General features: G+C 47.1%; 1 protein-coding gene across 5 annotated transcripts in view; it reads left to right on the top strand.

The window, feature by feature from the left end:
• The first annotated feature begins 9,491 nt into the window (after nucleotides 1-9,491).
• LOC147735029 (membrane-spanning 4-domains subfamily A member 4A-like) overlaps nucleotides 9,492-19,704 on the top strand; it is a 316,483-nt gene continuing 306,270 nt past the window's right edge. For all 5 annotated transcript variants that reach the window (XM_086953129.1, XM_086953127.1, XM_086953124.1 and 2 more), the window contains exon 1: nucleotides 9,492-9,564. The gene's annotated coding sequence lies outside the window, so the exon portion shown is untranslated. The remainder of the gene's footprint in view (nucleotides 9,565-19,704) is intronic.

The following is a 19,704-nucleotide window of genomic DNA, read 5'->3' as shown; positions in this document are numbered from 1 at the left end:
CACTTATTGTACGAAGCAGAGGAAGCGATCATACCACAACTACACAAGTTCATCTATATCTTATTCAATGCACCAACATTCCATGAAATATGGAAGCACGCCACAAGCAATGCCCTCCTCAAGAGGCACATGGCACACCCCAAGGCCCTCGAGGACTCACGGCCCATCTCCCTGCTCACGTTCCCAAGGAAGGTCATCTAGGTAATCATCAACATGCAATTGGGCCGCGAGCTTGTAGACCCCAACATGTTTGACCCGTCCCAGTCTGGATTCATACGTACATACAGCAGCAAGACAGTCCACATGTCCGGCACAGACAACATCATGCGCCAACTAGCCAGCACCAAGACAGCAGCCCTCTTCCTCCTGGACCGGTCAACCGCCTTTGACACGGTATGCCATCACACTCTAAAGACACACCTCCGAGAATCATGATTCCAATTGAAGGCCCTAGACTGGACCACATCCTTACTCTCCGGCAGAACCCAGAGCGTCCAGAGTGTCCGAAATCAAATCCGAAATCAAATCGGACGCCATCAACATCATCTGCGGCGTACCCCAGGGGTCATCCCTCAGCCCAACACTGTTCAACATGTACATGTCCCCCTCGCACACGTGGCCCGCCATCACAACCTCTACATCATCTCCTACACCAACAACACCCAGCTCATCCTCTCCATCACCAGGGACCCACACACACCCTGAACAAACCTCCACGAGGGAATGAAGTCCCTCACCAACTGGATGAGGAGCAGCAGTCTGAAACTGTACTTGGACATGACACAGGTCCTCATCCTCGGACCCACACCCTGAGCCTGGGACGACTCCTGGTGGGCAACCACACTGAGAACAGCAACAACACCCACTGACCATGCACACAACTTACAATACATCCAGTACTCCTCCCTCTTCATGTCTGAGCAGGTCGACGCCATCTCCTCCTCCTGCTACAACTGCCTCCGCATGCTATGCAGGATCTACAAGTGGATCCCCACCCCAGACAAAAATAACTGTGACACAGGCCCTGAGCACCAGCAGACTGGACTACCACAACGCACTGTATGCAGGATTCCCAGACAAACACCTACAACTACTGCAACGCATCCAATACACTTACGGCTCATTGATTGTCAACGTCCCCCACCGCAGCAACATCATCCCCCAAATGTGAGACCTACACTGGTTCCCCATCAGAAAGTGGATCAGCTTCAAGCTCCAGACCCAGACACACAATGCACTCCAGTAGGCCGGACCAGCCTACCTGTACAGCAGACTCAGCTTCTACACCCCCACATACCAGGTCTGCTCCACCATCCTCTCCCTCACCACTGTCCACCGCATCCTATGACCAACCTCCAGCAGCAGATCCTTGTCCTACCTCACCGCCAAGACCTTGCACACCCTCCCGGCCCACCTACGGCAGACCCAGGACCTACTCGCATTCAGAAGACTCATCAAGACCTGTCTCTTTGACTGGTGTCCCGGTGGGTATGGTAGTATGGCTGTTGTGTTGGGAGAGGTTTGCGTAGTGCTGCCTGTGGCATCTCATGTGTACGGCAAAGTTGTTGTAGTGACATTTTTTACTTTATGGTGAACTTTGTTGGACACTTATCACAGGGCTGTAGTGCCAGGGTGATGTCTGTAGCTTTGCAGCATAGGTTGTTTTATTCATGCAGGACCTTGACGAGTTTGCAGGACTTTCCATTATCTAAGACTATTTTTTTGTGGTAGTCCCTCATTGCGTCCATGTATGTGTTTTACATTTCAGGTGTCTTGGTGTTTATACAGTTCTTACCATGGTATCTGCTGGTGCCTCTTGCTTCTTAGAGATCAGTGCTCTACCATGCCGTGTCCCTGTAGTGCTGTTTGTTAGGCTTGCAGAGGGTGGAGGTCTGGTATGCGCAGTTGTGTATCCAGGTGTGACTTTCACTTGCAGATACGCTGGCGTTGGCTGTGTTTGAGACCAGGGTGGTGGTTGAGGTTTGTCAGCAGTGTAGGTATGTGAAATGTCTGTGGGTCATGTTTGCAAAGGCCTGTTGTCATTCTCCAATTTTTTCCATGTATGAGTGCATGGAGGCTGGCTGAGCTGCATCAGTGAGTGACTGTATATCAGTTGCTGCTGGAAATGATTGCATTTGGGACACAGATGTGCGCATTCAGACTTGCCATAGGCGTGCCTTCAGCACACCATGTACATGCGTCTGCTGTGCGCTTGCACAGCGGCTGACATTGAGTAGGGTAATTGTGAGGTACAATATTCAGTGATGACGGAACACATGAAGACAGGGGTGGGGGCCTTAGTGGTAGTTCATAGACCATATGTGGAGTGTGGGCTCAGATGAGAGCACTGAGCTGACTTATTATGGAGACACAAGGGATGAGTGACTGATGTGATCATGCTATGTGTCATCATGGCATGGGAGGGTGGGTAGGGGACATCCAAGATGAGGTGGGTCATGTGCATATTGGCAAGATGACTCAGTTGCCACCCATGCTGACCAGAGCAGTACTACCCACTTCCATGTGCGGTATGCAGGCTGCATTTCAGCCTCCATGGCAAACATGGCCGACACTCCAGCATGTGGCTGCATGACTTATCCCATTTTCTATTACCAGTCACACCAGCACTTCACAGCGTTGTGACTGACTCAGAGTAGTGAGCCTGGCTGCCTAATTCCTTTTATGTGACACAAAGGCAGGGTTGCATAGGCTCCAGAGAAATGGGACACAGGGGCCGATTCACAGAATACACTTAAGACTCAATCCTAAACTTACTACTATTTTGGTATTCACAGAATGCACTTACTACTTTTGGTATTCACAGAATGAACTTACTACTTTTGGTATTCACAGAAGTTAGGATTTTGTCTTAAGTCTGTCTTAAGTTTGTCTTAAGACAAACTTAAGACAAAATCCTAACTTCTGTGAATACCAAAAGTAATAAGTTCATTCTGTGAATGCCAAAAGTAGTAAGTGCATTCTGTGACTACCAAAATAGTAGTAAGTTTAGGATTGAGTCTTAAGTTCATTCTGTGAATCGGGCCCACAGCTTTGAGGTCAGACTTCCCTCAATGTGTGCCTGATTCACAGAACAAACTTAAGACTCAATCCTAAACTTACTACTATTTTGGTGTTGACAGAATGCACTTACTACTTTTGACATTCACAGAATTAACTTAGAACTTTTGGTATTCACAGAAGTTAGGATTTTGCCTTAAGTCTGTCTTAAGTCTGTCTTCAGAGAAACTTAAGACAAAATCCTAACTTCTGTGAATACCAAAAGTAGTAAGTTCATTCTGTTAATGCTAAAATTAGTAAGTGCATTCTGTGAATACCAATATAGTAGTAAGTTTTGGATTGAGTCTTAAGTTCATTCTGTGAATCGGCCACTATATGTTTTGCAGCACCCACTCACACACACATCCCTGCATCCATAAGACATTCATTGTTCTTTCCTGCATTTGTTGACTCACAGCTGCCCCCCCCAATTGCCAATGTTTGCCACTGTGCCCCCATGCAGAGCAGGTGTACCACTCTTGTGCCAAAAGGCACATACATATTACCAAAACATGCCATGTCATCACATTCCATTGAATTAATTGATAATACTAGGCATGTTGCAACTGTAGAGTAGGTGTTGCACAGCGGAGACTTTAATTACACTGTTCAAAGTTCAGTGAGTACATGGACAAACTATCCTTGTCACCACACACCCCGACCTGAAGCATTAAATTCCTTTATGTACAACCACGACACACACAATTGAGTCAGATTAGTGAGTAATGCACACACCATTTTTCATTGCCAAAACAAATATACACAGCATTTGTTAATATTCTCAACATTTCACCCCCTATTTCTCATGATGTACATCTATACAAATAATAGTTCAGACATATGTCACCCCATGACACAACCAAATGTTATTATTTGACACATAAATGCACAACATTTTAGATATTTTTCTGATTTGTCACAATGTATTTGTTTTTCATACTGACACACATTACCACATGAAGTACTTACATCACTACATAATTGAGGTCACAATTAGGTATTTTGAGATGATATTTTGGTACACATGCATTGCATTGTTGACATTGTGCAGCATACATTGTAATGGTCATCGCAAAACAGTACGGCAACCATAGTCTAGGCTGTTTGCATTTGACTGGCTCAGGTCCACACTGTGAACCAAGGTTTATTCCTCTTGGACACTGCAACTATACAATGTCAGCAACCTCCTCACCTTCAACCCTGTACGCCACCTCACCTGCCAGGACGTAACTCTGCTACAGACATCCACATCACTGTCACTGACAACTTCTGTGTCACCTGCATGTGGCAGCACAACAATCATGGAAGAGGCATTGTTAACCCATACACTGGTACACTCAGAATGAGCAGGCACTCTAATGTGCCATGGTTGACCATGTACTACGACAAGTACATTATCGTGACCAGGCCCATGGCCATACCCAGCAGCACACTCATGTGCAGGACACACAGGCCATGTGCTCCATTCTCCAACACCATTGTTGACCTCATTGCACCCCAGTGTGTGACATCCACAGACAGCATCCCTCTCGATGACCTCCAGTTCCACCTCAGCAGGTTAAGTTACCTGACCAACAACACCTCCAGGCTAACTTCACTGACATCAGACACAAGCATCAAGGGACCTCAACATAACACTGAACAGGACACGGTTAAGTACCTGTACTATGGCTGCAGGTACTTGTGATTCAGGTCTGACTTCATACTCTCCTGGCACTACCATCATTGAATGCATGACATATGTGACTTGACCAGCAATCACCACCGCCATTCTTGCACCCTCTTGCAGCTGGAGCAAGGGCAGTGCATGACATCTCATCCACTCCTTGTGCAAAGACAGTCCACCAATGCTTAAATACTTGTGACACTACAGCACACAAATAGCACTGTTAGGATCTCTAATGACACCATCATTTCTGCACCCCTCATGAATGTACTTGCACCCCTACTTTCCCCCTGCCTAATGGCAGCCATGTATGTGGGCAGTGCCATTGGCATCGTCTGCCACTATGCAGTGGTGGAGTTGCGGCATGGTTGTGCATACACTGACATTATGATTTGTAATGGATCAGTCATTGCTTGAATCATGGAGCAATGTCCAGTGGGTACTGTACATCCATGCTATTGCAAGGAGGGACATGGTGAGAAGTGTTGCCTCACTGTCTTCTTGCAGCAACAATTTTCATGGTTGTGCCACAGTAATGCACATAATATTGTTGTTGTTGCACATTTGTAGAGTGTATCTTTGTCACAGAGCAACCCTGTAACCTTGTTTGCAGCGCTGTCCAGTACCAGTCCCGTGCATATATGTTGTGCCACAAATTGTCACCTTCCTTAGGGACATGTATGTTGTGGCTTTACATTCCGGGAGCTATTGTGCATTTGCACGAGTTTGCTTGTTTCTCTCATGTCTGTGACAGCCTTGCTAATCTTGCAAGGTGCAGTTAGTCAACTTGTTAGCATTATTTGGCTACGTAACGCCTACTTTGCATGTCATTGCCATAGTTTTGTTGGGAGATGCAATGCCATTGACATAGAAGTTGCTATCACTCCTGAGCATTTGCTCTCATCTGTATGCTACAGCTTGCTAATGTGATTAAACATTCTTGGCACTTAAGCTACACAAACAGTGCTGCAGAGTCGCTGATGATCCATTTGTATAATTAACTATCGTGCGTATTTGCTGGATGTTTAGCAGCTGGACTGCGCCCCTTGCAATATAGGTGTGCTGCAGTGCATGCATAGGTACAGACCATGAATGGAGCCCTTCGGTGAGATGGTGTGCATTCCTGCAAACTATTGATGTTGGATGTTCTTTCACTGCAAGAACACCATTGGTACACTTATGTTTTTCCCATGGTCGTGACAACATAGATGTGCTGTATTTACTGTGTGTCACTACATGTTGTTATTCATGTTATATACGTCATTCATCCAGACGTAGCTGGTCAGTGCTTAAGTCATGCATTCATGTGAGGAGCATCATTCAAGTACAGCAAACCTTGGTGCAGGCCTCTCCCGGTGGCATTGCCTCACCCCTATACCTACCATGATGCAGCTGTGAGGTACTGACACAATTGCCAGATGCTAATGTATTTCCTAAATTTTGATGGATTGCACAGCACCACTACTGATATTTTTGTTTGGATGTGTAGACCCACCATGCATACGTTATGCATGATGCTTGTGTAATGTGGCACAGGGCTTCGCATGCTGAGTAACATTCCTGAGTACTTTCCCTTACATATGCAGATGATGTGGCTGAAACCATCATGCACAAAGTAGTACAATGACAGATTTCGGGCCTGCATGGGGTGACTATCAGTAGGGTCTCTTTATTGGTGTCACCTGTCCTTCACAACGACATAGGTGCACAATGCTTGGCATGCGCCGACCCAGGCAAACTTGCACCATGTTGCAGGGGGTCCAGCGGTGCAGGGGATCAGTGTTTGTGTGCATGGAAGGGACACATTCCTGCATGATGCAGTCATCAAAAGATTTTTCCGCTTTCTATGTGTCCACTTGAATGCAACAGCTATATGTTGGGTATATCAGAGAGGGAACAGTTCGTATTTAATCAGCTTGTGCATGCCTTACACAGACCCTGAGGATGCATATCTTTGTGGCACAGCGTAATAGTTACAGTTTGACTTTGCTATCGGACATTGTCAATTGGACATGGATGTTTCTGGGTACACCCCAGCAACAGCCCTGGAATTGCGCTTTCTCACACTTTAATGTGGGAATGATGCAATGACATGATATGTTGTACTATGTTACATGGCTGTCTGTGGCCTATTATTGTGGGTGTGGCACATTGTGCCGCCACTACATGATCAAAATAACATCCTGCCAGCACAGTGGTGGCAGTCCAGGTTATACAAGTGTTAAACTAGGTCTGTTGCAGGATGTTGTGTGATTGGTATTTCATGAGGGTAGTTGTATATTTGCACCTGCGTGTGGCACTTGTCGGGTGTAGCAGTGGGCTGGGACTTCACTTTGGACATATATTTTTACTTTGACCGGGATAGGTGTTTACCAAATGTGACATCTGCATGTCCCTGGTACAATACTTTTTGAAGACCCTTCACAGTTCATGACATTGCATGACTTCCACTACACGTCAGTAATTGAGCCAGCCACCTTAGTTTATGCACTGCACAACATTACCTTCTTTGCACATTTCCCCTTGTAGGGACTTACCCTGTGTGTCTTGCGGTTACTCATGCTCTGCACTGTCCTGTCCTGGAATTCCAACCACCAACTCGTCTGGGATGACCGCCGCAACCCGCTCCTCAAGGTCATCCAGCTCTTCCTGTTGTGATGGGCTGCCTCCTCCTGTCACCGTTGCTTCTTTGCGGTTTTTTGCCTTTTCTTTTGTCCTGCTCTTTATGTCATTCCAGCGTTTCTTAAGGTCAATGACTGTCCTCTTAGATTGGGCCACACAGTTGACCTTTGTCAATATGGACTGCCCAATGGCCTCTTTTTTTGATAATGGCAACTTGGAACTTGCAAAAAGCTGGTGCTGGTGGTCTGTCACCTCATTTATGAGTATGCCGTTCTCCTCAGCACTGACATTTATTTTCCTTTTCCTCTTTCCATGTGTTTCTCCCTGTGTTTCAGGCTGGGCATCCTGGCTGCCATGTGGAAGGTTCCCTTGACTGCTGCTGTGTCCTTCAGGCTCCATGGTAGCAATTTTTTCCATTTGCGGGAGAATTAGGAGATGGATGCCTGTATTTTTGGCGTTTTCTGGATTCTGACGCAACGTGAAAGTGGCGCAGAGACGCGTACACTTGCGTCAGTACCGCGATAGTGACTTACGGCACTTTTCCAGCACTTGCGTGACTTTCCGGTGTGTCAGGACGGCAGCGTCTGCGTCACCTTTTTCCGGCTTTCGGCATCACTTGCGACATGATGCGCCATTGCATTAATCTGACGCATCCGCGTCGCAAAATTCTGATGCAGCGCGTCGACTCGTACGGAATTGTGACGCATCCCTGCGCCTGCGCAAGGATGCGTCACTTTTCATAAATGAGGGCCCTGGGGCCTCATTTATGAGGCTGTGCGTCACTTTTACGCCACTGGTGCGTCACTTTTTGTGACGCACCAGTGGCGTAAAAAATGCACCTTGTTGCGCCATATTTACAAAGTGACGCATCTAGGTAGATGCGTCACTTTGTAAACCCCTGCGCCATGTTATACTTGCGCCAGGTATAATGTATGCAAGGGGGGCGTTCTGACACAAGAAAGGGTCATGGAAGTGACGCAGTGACATCTATGAGATTTCACTGCGCCACTTCTAGGACTCTAGGACTCAAATGAGTCAAAATCTTACGCCTGCCTCACAGCAGGCGTAAGACTGACGCAGGCCCTTTCACATGGGGCTTGCCCCACGTGAAAAGATACATTGCTGGAGTTGCATCACTTTTGTGACACACTCCAGCAATGCGTCACTTTTGCGCCCACAGATACGTCAGAAATACTGACGTATCTGTAACTCCTTGCGACATGATGCGTCATACTGTAAATATGACGCATCATTGGTGTTGCAAGGAGGGCGCAATGAAAAGTGACGCATCGCTGCTTTCACGCAGCGATGCGTCACTTTTCATAAATGAGGCCCCTGAATTCTAACCTCAGTGCCACCTCGTCTTGATCCATTCTCCCTCCTGGCCTGACCATCCCTAAAACCTCCTCTTGCCAGAACTTCTGTATGTGTAGTTGGCAGTGCTGCTGGCAGCTGGGCTTCCGGAGGTGCACTGCTCCCGAGGAACCAGAACAGTAACAGCGGATTCCATTCCACGACCCCCTCTCTCCCCCCACGAATGATGCAAACACGTGATTTACCATGGAATCCTTCTGCGTGGAATACCCCACCAGGCGGAGTTTCCATGCCGACGGCACTCGGATTCCACGAAATCCACAGAGTAAGTAGTAACGTTACAATTGAATGTGGCTTTATATCCCTGAGTGCAGTTTCAATACTTCGCTTTACTTAGCAATGTATTGATTCTTATTCCCAATGGATAATACTGTGACTTTATTATCTCGAAAAGAATACTTTAGCAAGAGTTTTTCCTCTATTGGTTTTGTGTGTATGTGTGTTTGCGACTTTGCGCACGTGTGTAAATATCCCCGGACACAGATATATGTCTGCCTTTTGTAATTGTTAGCAGTACTGATGTGGTCTAGAATTCACTTTTAACGGGCCTTCGACATCCTTGGTTTCTGCTGCAATGTCTGGAGCTGTGCTCTGCATTGTTGTCACTTCCTTCATCTTGACCGCGCCCTTTCAGAGTTGTGAAACCACGTTCCTGCCAAATGGGTATCAGTGTAACGTTTCCTGGAGGAAGCCCGGTACATGTTCTTGCCCACACCTGTGTCGAAACATCCTGTTTTCACCCACTACAGAGTCTGCAGTAACCAGTGTCAGTGGAGCAGACAGATGTGCAGCTGAAGGAGGTGAAAGAAGAAGGTGTCAAAGCAGAGGCGGTGGCCACAGGAGATGTGAGTACAAGAGCTGAACGAGTGATTAATTTGTGCCGGTGCTTAGCACCAGCACTTATTTGTCAGGGCTGGGTCTAGATGACAGGGCGAACTCACATAAATGACTGCACAATGTGTGTAGTGTCGGACACTGTTAGGGACTGTTAAAACTCTTTTCGCTGAAGAACTTAGCCCGAAGATGAATCCATGCCTTCCATCAGTACTGCCGGTGGGCGGAACACTGATTGGGCTGAATTTGGTCCTATGCAGGAACCACAGCCGCGTACGTTCATTTGCCACCGGCTGCCATATCGTCACGAGGCACACACGCATTACGCACCAGCAGTTCTGAACAATTAACTGAAGTAGCACAGCATGTCGTGCAGTGTGCAGCAGCATGCCAGCATGCCTCTTGGAAAAGGCAGTAACCAAGTAAGTAACCAACTCTGCGTGTACGGTGGAATCTTCTTGTTCAGAAATGTTTTCTGACTGCAGCTTCTTCGAGGTCACGTGACAGGTGGCATCTGTTTACTTTGCAATGTTCAGTGTCTGCCATGCCTTTAAAAGTCAATGAAAGGTTTTACCGGTTTGTTCTGGTAGCTGAGGTGTGCGGCTGGCGCTGGGTGATGCACGTTCTTTTTGGAAAGTGTGACGGGCCAATGATTAGCAACGACAAATGATCGAATTGTCTAATGCGGGAACTATATTGAATTAATGTGCTTTGGATCTCAGGCCACGAGTCCGATAAAGAGAGAGAGAAAGTGTAGGGTGAGGATGGGTCCTTGCCCTCCGTGGTTAGGGTGACCAACTGTTATGGGTGCAAATTCAGGACGGTGACTGTAAAAATTCAGGACAAAGGGTCAAAATTCAGGACACAAATTCAGGACAGTAGGTCAAAATTCAGGACAAAACTTCAGGACAATTGGATAAGTTTTAAACACACATCAGAGGTCGCGCAATAGTATATAAGTAAGCCCAGCCATATCCAAACATATTCAACCATTTGCAAACCTATTCATCATGTATCCGTCCATCTATCATTTCACTCATCCATCCCTTCATTCATCCTTTCACTCGTCCATCCATCCATCCACCCTTTTACCCTATCCATCTGAACACTCATCCATCCTCTCTTCTACCCATCCATCCACCCATTCACTCATCCATCCAGCCATTTACCCTTTCACCCATCCAGCCATCCTTTCACTTACTATCCATCCACCCAGTCACTCATCCTTCCAACCATCCATCCTTTCAGTCATCCATCCATCCTCCCTTTCTCTCTCCATCGACCCTTTCACTTAGCAATCCTTCCTTCCATCCATCCACCCACCCATCTACTCATCCACTCATGAATCCATCCATTAACCCTATCACGCATCCATCCTTTCTCTCATCCATTTATCCTTTCACTCCTTCACTCATCTATTCATCCTTTTGTCCATCTACCCTCCCTTTCACTCACTCATCCGTCCTTGCATCCACCCTTTCGCTCATCTGTCCATCCATTCACCCTTGCACTTATCAGTTCATCAATCATCTATCATTTCACTCATCCATCAACTCACTCATCCATCCACCCTTTTACCCATCCAGCTAACCTTCCACCCATACATCCAGCTATTTACCTTTTCTCTCTTCCATCCTTCCACTCACTCATCAATCCATCCATCCTCTCTCATTATCTTTCAATTTAATCTTTCATTCATCCACTCACCCTTTCACTAATTCATCCAGCCATCCCTTCACTTACTCACTCGCCCACCTTTTTATATTAATTTTGAGCTGAGCCTTTCTGAGAAGAGGCCCATCAAGAACTTCACCCTCGCTGCAGGATCCTTTCCAGGAGTGAGACAGAAGCCACCCAGGGCAGAGACAGGATTCACCACAGGAGGGGGACAGGAGCCACCACAGGGGGGACAGGAGCCAACACATGCGGGGGGGGGGGCAGGAGCCATCACATGGGGGGCACAGGAGCCATCACTGGGGGGGGGGGGGGGTGGGGGGGCAGGAGCCATCACAGGAGGGGGAACAGGATCCACCAGAGTGGTCACAGGGGTGGGCATGCAGTATTCTAGTATCATCTTGGTCTCTTCCAGGGTGGGGGAGGGCTCCTCACCCCCTCCTGGACAAGACAACGAGAAGACAGGCTCCCTGTCCAAAATGTTAGTTTTGCCAGCCCCCACTGTGATGTACAGTACGTAAAAGAGATACTCCAAGAGAACTGATTTAACTGATTGTTCTCTATACTTTGTTAATCAGTGTGGGTGCGATTGTGCCATTTCTTTACTTTATTACATTATAGGCTGCATGTTTGAAGACCCGCTCTGTGAAGAGAACCAGTGCTGCAATCAGGGCCGGTTCTACGATGTTTGGGGCCCTGGCAGAAATGGAATGTGTGAGGCGGCGGCCCCTCTAAATTGCAGAGACGCATTCAGGGCTGTTTGCATCTGAATAGGAGCGCCTGCTCCTGAAGCCACAGCCCCTCCCTCTGTCACCTTCGAGCACCTCTTAACAGCTCATCAAGGGCTGGAGGTGTGAGGCCATCCCGCTGTGTGTCTCCAATGCTGCTGGGTATCTGAGCTTTGGAACAGCCTCGGAGTTAAGACGGGAGGTGGGTGGAAGCTGTGCCCGGTTAAAATTACGGACAAATGGCATCCGTTAAAGGGTCCTTCACGGACAACGGACAGACGGCCGAAATTACGGACTGTCCGTGAAATTTACGGACGGTTGGTCACCCTATCCGTGGTGCGAGCTCCTCGTTGTTCCCTCTGCTGCCCTCCATCACACTGCCCACCTCTGATAACTTGTCGCACTGCTTATCAATGCCAGAAAAGGGAGTATTCAGAAAATGAAATTATTTCTTCTTTGACCATCGGTGTAAGGCGCAGGTGAGCCAAACGGGGCACCGTCCCTAGAAGTTTAAAGTTGGGAGTTGATGCTAAAGAAACCCTTTTTTTAGCAAATGATAAAATACGGGTTTTGAAGAGATTCCCCGAACAAAAAATAGCTTCTGAATGTGTGTCCATGAAATAACACACAACGTATTTCCAGTTCGCTGAGGCTAACATAAATGGGGTTTTCTTTCCTTTGTCACTTTTTCTCCAGTTTTCCTTTCAAGAATTCTTTTTCCTTTTCTCACCTCCATAATTTTTGTTTCTTTTTTGAAAATCCCAGCCTTTTTGACTGCAAAACTCATTCATAAATCAGGCTTATGTGGGACAATGTAAAGACTGGAGTACTAATAAAAACCAATGCTGATGCGGTAACACCCGATGTAATGCCAGGGAACATTCACAGCCTCAATTCAAATATTCAATTGATTCAAACACAAGGGGCCTGATTCACAGAAGGAATTTAAGACTCAATCCTAAACTTACTACTATTTTGGTATTCACAGAATGCACTTACTACTTTTGGTATTCACAGAAGTTAGGATTTTGTCTTAAGTCTGTTTTAAGACAAACGTAAGACAAAATCCTAACTTCTGTGAATACCAAAAGTAGTAAGTGCATTCTGTGAACGCCAAGAGTAGTAAGTGCATTCTGTGAATACCAAAAGTAGTAAGTGCATTCTGTGAATGCCAAGAGTAGTAAGTGCATTCTGTGAATGCCAAGAGTAGTAAGTGCATTCTGTGAATACCAAAAGTAGTAAGTGCATTCTGTGAACGCCAAGAGTAGTAAGTGCATTCTGTGAATACCAAAAGTAGTAAGTGCATTCTGTGAATGCCAAGAGTAGTAAGTGCATTCTGTGAATGCCAAGAGTAGTAAGTGCATTCTGTGAATACCAAAAGTAGTAAGTGCATTCTGTGAATGCCAAGAGTAGTAAGTGCATTCTGTGAATGCCAAGAGTAGTAAGTGCATTCTGTGAATACCAAAAGTAGTAAGTGCATTCTGTGAACGCCAAGAGTAGTAAGTGCATTCTGTGAATACCAAAAGTAGTAAGTGCATTCTGTGAATGCCAAGAGTAGTAAGTGCATTCTGTGAATGCCAAGAGTAGTAAGTGCATTCTGTGAATACCAAAAGTAGTAAGTGCATTCTGTGAATGCCAAGAGTAGTAAGTGCATTCTGTGAATACCAAAAGTAGTAAGTGCATTCTGTGAATACCAAAAGTAGTAAGTGCATTCTGTGAATACCAAAAGTAGTAAGTGCATTCTGTGAATACCAAAAGTAGTAAGTGCATTCTGTGAATGCCAAGAGTAGTAAGTGCATTCTGTGAATACCAAAAGTAGTAAGTGCATTCTGTGAATGCCAAGAGTAGTAAGAGCATTCTGTGAATACCAAAAGTAGTAAGTGCATTCTGTGAATACCAAAGGTAGTAAGTGCATTCTGTGAATGCCAAAAGTAGTAAGTGCATTCTGTGAATACCAAAATAGTAGTAAGTTTAGGATTGAGTCTTAAATTTAGTCTGTGAATCGGGCCCAATGTATTGAAGTTAAATTGGATTACATATTTTTTGGCAATCAAACTTTGATTCAGCGTAAACAACACCTGTCTTGTGTTGGGCTTCCAATAATGGCCATGGAGGGAGCCAGTAAGTAACTATTTTGTTACATTTGTCATCATTAACCTCAATCCACCAAACTCCTTGATGCCTTTCAAAAACATAAATGTCGCATACCACCGATTAGCATTCAGCACATCTTAAGTCAGCTACCTTTCAGATTTGACCTGATGACACCTGCACCATTCATGTCAGATTTTTTCCATATGACATACAAAAATGGACTAGGACACATGTTTGTTAAATTGCTTGTCTTTGAAAGAAAGAGATATCCAATTGTGCTATCCAGGTGTTACAGATATGTCAGCACAGAGGAGCTTGAGGAAACCTAGAATGTGTGTCAACTAACTTTCTCAAATAGGATGACACTGAAGACTTACTAGACAATCTATACCTCAATACATTACTGATAGCCCTGCGAGGTTGGCTCAGCCAAAACAAGAAACACTATATTTGGCATTGAATCCACAAAAAATGGTCCAAAGTGGAGACAGTAAAATGAATGTTTTTAAGGGCTACCTGTAAGGCCTCCGTAGTGCCATAAAGAAAGCCAAAAAGTCTTAATTTACAAAATATATCTAGCAGGTCTGACTGAATAAGAGAAACCTTCAGCATCTTTCAAGAACTGTCTCACCTGTCTAACCCAGATTCCCAAAAGTACAACCCATGCGCATCACTATATTTTGACAAACTCCTGGATTTTGTTAGTTCAAAATAAGCACCATCCATGACATCAAATTCACTGTCCTAGTGCCCTGTACCATTTGCCTGACACTCGCTCTCCTTTCTTCACAGTGTTAGACCTTTCTCTGCCTCTGTCTACATGGCTATTACTAAACTGCAAGCACTCACCCTCCCTGTTATCTCTGGAATGGCAATTTAATGGCATTTTATTTGTGAGCGTAGGCATAAACAATAGGAAGACAGGAGCCTTAAGGTAGTAATTATAGGTGTCAGCTTCAGGGCATTAGTGATTGCAGACAAATTATTATGAATTGTGTTTTAAATGCACTTTTTGAATTCATTGTTCTCAAACTTTACTCAGGCGGGGAGAACATCCTATCAAACCTTTTCTGAAATTCAGATCACATATTACATCTGGATTTCAGCAGTGCCAGTTGAGAAAGTGGGTCGAGACAAATGAGTGGGTGGAGTCAGTGGAGAAAGTGGGTGGAGCATTGCATAGTGGATGTGGCCTCCTAAAAAAATGTGAGCACCTGCACTTAATATTTTACAAATTAAGCACTATCATTGGCTTGAGTCTCTCCTCCATTTTTTCTGTTTGCCTCTACTGTTTTACGATGTTTTGCTGGTATATGCTTTGGGCGCCGTGTCACTGCTGATCAGTGCCACAGCGCAAGTGCTCCCTATGTTAAAATGATGTATCTATTGTATCCATGTTTGGCTTGTTTTGGTTTACTGTCAGTCCCTAGTCTAGTGCACCAGGAGTGCCGGGGCTTGTAAATTCAAATGCCGCTCGTGGGCTTGCAGCACGTGTTGTGCCACCCACAGGAGCGGCCTTGTAAAAGAATGTCTACGGGTCGGTCATTGCGAGACCCACGTGCAGTCTTGCACTGTCACGTCGGCTGCGCAGGTATACCTACCTGCCAGCCTCCAACCTTCCCTTAACTTCATGTTAGTCGCCCCTATGGTAGGCCCATGGGCAGGGTGCATTGTAAGTGTAAGGTAGGACAAGCCTGACCAAGTTGGTCTGTCCTGATAGTGAAGTGCCGCCATCTTAGGGCTTCACTATTGCGAGGTAGCCTGCTCTCCGTTGGATAGAATGGGCCGCCGGGATTATTAACGCTATAATCCTAGCTGGCTCGGGGAGCATGGTGCAATGTCGAGTTTGGTATCCCTGAACTCGGGGTTTAATTACGCATCCGTTGGTGTGGATGGTTTTTGGACTCTGGGTTCGAAAATAGCCCTTTTAGAAAGTGTCTATTTTCTTGTCTAACCATATCTGGTCTCTGCTGGTCTGCGTGTATGTGACAGGAGCTGGGTGGCTCCAAGAGGTCTGGATGAGTCAGTGTGGGATGAGTGGGACATTACGTTGAGAGTAGGGGGAGAGTAGTTGTTGATAGCCTGCCTTGCCTGATACAATGCTGGCTCCACCTCCTGCCGAGCGACGGATGGCTCTGTACCTGCCATGGACGATCCTGGCCCCACCTCCTGCCAGGAGGGCGATAGCTCTGCTCCTGCCAGTGTCAATGCTGGCTCCACCTCCTGCGGGGCGTCTGAGGACCCGGCCCGGCTCAATGAATAGGCCAGGTGCTACTGCCTAGCTCCACCCACCACAGGCCCAGGGTGTTGGGAAACCCCCGGCATAGACAAAGGGATCAAAGACGAAAAGGGGTATAAGAGAAGGACCCCTGAACCAAGAATTTAGATCACTTCTGACAAGGAACCCTGTAACCAAGGACAAGAAGCCTGCTGATCTAAAGGACTGTCTACCCCTTCTGCCGGTGTGCTGTTGTTGGGGGAATCCTGCCGTGCTTCTTTATTTCTGCCGAGGAACCAGGAGAGAGGAACTGTGTGTGTACTCTCACGCTTTCTAAGAAAATCTCCAAGGACTGGAAGAGTGCCAGTCTCCTGCCGAAGTCACAGGGCCAAAAGACTTCACCTGCTAAAAAGTGCTATCCGCTGGAAGTGTGAATCCAGCACCTCTGAAAAGATCAGCAATCACGACGACCGGACGCCGGGCCCAACCGACGCCAGCAGCAACGCCAGTGAGTAGGAGTACGGCTCTAAGTCCAGAGGACCTCGTGTCTGCCCCGCTGCTGATCGCATCAACCGTGTGCCCTTCGACGCCGTGAGCGCTGCTCACTCTGTGCAACTGCATCATCGACAACGCCTGCTGTGGCCTGATCGACACCGAAGACGCGACGCCGGATTGCTCGACGCCGCTGATCATCGTGTGCTTCATTTTCCTAAGGTACTGTGTTGTTGGGGGGTCCGTGTGACTCCAGGCCCGACGTAGCGCTCCTCGCGGTCGACGCCGAACCTGTGGATTATCTCCGCCCAGCGTTGTGTAGCTCCCGTGTGAGTTACCCTGTTGCTAAAGAACTGTGTTTCCAAGAAGAAGATTTGCTTGATACTAAAAGACTTTTGTGCTAAAGAAGAAACTACCTTTGAACTATCCTTTTTCCTTCCCGAACGTATTTATTCCGATTGTGTACAGTTTTGCCGTTATTTGGTCTTGTGCTAAGCCTTATATAAAAATACTTATTTTTATAATACTACGGTGTCGTGTCCATTTGTAGTGTATTCACTGTATTACTGTACGTGGTCATAATTGCTTAACACACAGCCTCTGAGATAAGCCTGTTCTGCTCTGCCAAGCTACCAAGGGGGTGAGCAGGGGTTATCGAAGGGTGTGATCCCCTTGCCCTAACTAGAAAAGGAGTGTCCCTATTTGTCAGAAGTGCATACCTCTGCCAACTAGAGACAGCCGGTTCTAACATTGGCAGCAGCGAGAGGATTTGGACCTTGCATTTATGACCCATGTACAGTGATTAGTGTGCGCTACGTAGTGAAGGCAGACCGTAACGCAGTCACAATCTGATTCGGAAGGATCCTATTTTTGTTCTCCGCTTTCCTGAAACTTGATTTTCCGAACACTGCCAGTTTAACCATGAGTGACAACGGAGTCACTGCCCCTGCTATCGTTGTTGTTGAAGAGTTCGAGAGGAGTAAGCTAAAGAAATACAAGAAAGATGAGCTGAAACACTTTTGCGACCAGTTTGGAGTTCCTACCACCGGCCTCTCGAGAAAAGATGATTTTTATAAAGCATTGCAGGCCTGGTGGGAGTCCAGAAATCCCTCTGATGTGGTGGTGGTACCCACAGAGGAAGGGGATGAGGAGGTGCCAGTGAATGGACCTGTGCCCTCTCCCGGAAGCAGTGTTTCCTCCAAAGGTCTTTCCCCTGAAGAAAGAGAAGAAAGGGCGAAAGAGCGAGCTTACAACATGGAGATGGCAAGGCTAAAGATAAATGGGCAGTTGGAGTTAGAAAATGCAAGAGGTAGAAGGGAAGCTGATTTAGAGATCAAAAAGTTGGAGTTTGAACGAGAGAAGTTAGCTTTGGAGCGTGAAGCCAGGTTGAGGGAACTGGATATCCAAGCTAAAAAGTTAGAGTTGAATCCCTCTGGTGGCAGCATTCCATCCGAGCCTGCAGAAAGTAAGTTTTACTTCCCGAAAGATGTGATCAAAGATTACAATAAGAATGAAGATATTGGTCAATGGTTTAAAGCATATGAGTTAGCATTGTTGGCCCACCAGGTCCCTGAGAAGAATTGGGGAGCGGGGTTGTGGGGTCGCTTTGTGAATGAGGGAAGAGATACCCTGTTAGATATGCCTGTTGCGGATAGGATGTCGTATGCTCATATGAAAGATGCTTTAATGTTGCGATATGGTTTAACCCCCGAGCAGTACAGACAAGCTTTTAGAGAATGTAAGAAGTTGCCTGGTACGACGTGGGTTGAATATGTGTCTTATTTTTGCAGAGCCATGGATGGTTGGGTAAAGGGCAGCAAAGTGGAAAGTTATGAAGCTCTCTATGATTTGTTTGCGTGGGAGCACTTGTCTAATAACTGTTTTCCAGAGCTGCGCCAGCACCTGATTGATAGCAAGATATCTAACCCTAGAAAACTTGCTGAGGAGGCGGACCGCTGGGTCAGTACCAGGGTCCACAAGGGTCCAGTGGGAGACTCAGCCAAAGGTGGGCAGGGTCCCCAGCAGAAGAGTGGGGGGGACAAGGGAAAACAGAAGGAGTCTCAGAAAGGGCCCCAAAGTAATCCCCAAGGGAACCAAGGGAAGGGTTCCCAGCCTCCCCCTGAGAAGAAGTCAGGGGCCCCGACGGGTAAACCTGTTCATAGGGGCCCCCTAACCTGCTACGGTTATGGGCAGGTGGGACACCGGTTTTATGACCCCCAGTGTCCCAAGAAGGATTCGAATGCACCGCCGCGTGCACCCCCTCGTCAGTTGGCAAGTGTAGCCTTGGGAGGGGAAGAGATGGTTGTCCATGGTGGGAGGGGTCCCGCAGAAATGTCCCTGGTCTCGCTAGGAGACATGCAAATGGTCCCTCCACCCCCTCTGCCTAGTAACACTAGTAAATATAGGCAGTGGGTGACCATTAACGGCCATAGAGTGGAAGCTCTCAGAGACACCGGAGCGAGTGTGACAGCTGTCAAGTGTCACTTGGTGTCCCGAGAGCAGGTGGTTCCCCACGCATTCTACCCCGTGATAGCTGCCGATAACTCCCAGAAAGAGTGTGAGGTGGCTCAGGTTTCCTTTGAATGGGGGGGAGTTTCAGGTACTCTTCAGGTTGCTGTGAGGCCCGCCATGCCTGTCGACTGTCTCCTGGGCAATGATTTGGAAGACTCCCCTTGGGCTAAGGTGGAGAGAGCGGCGCACTTGAAAATGTTGGGTGTGCCAGAGTGGGTGTGTGCAACCACTCGATCCATGACAGCGAGTAAGGGTGTTAATGGGGTCCCGGAGCCTGAAAGTACGGCCCAGGACCCAGCTGTGAAGAGAAGAGGCAGGAGGCGCGGGAAACCGGCCCCCGTTGTTCCCGTGGTCCAGAAGGAGGTAGACCCTGAGGGGGATGCCCTGGAGCCCACAGGGGAACAAATTGCCGAACTGGGAGATCTGCCCGAGCT

The sequence above is a fragment of the Lissotriton vulgaris genome, chromosome 1_2 (assembly GCF_964263255.1).
Source record: "Lissotriton vulgaris chromosome 1_2, aLisVul1.2, whole genome shotgun sequence".
Lineage (NCBI taxonomy): Eukaryota > Metazoa > Chordata > Amphibia > Caudata > Salamandridae > Lissotriton > Lissotriton vulgaris.
The sequence above is the reverse complement of the archived record's forward strand: the minus strand, read 5'-3'. Positions and strand labels throughout refer to the sequence as shown.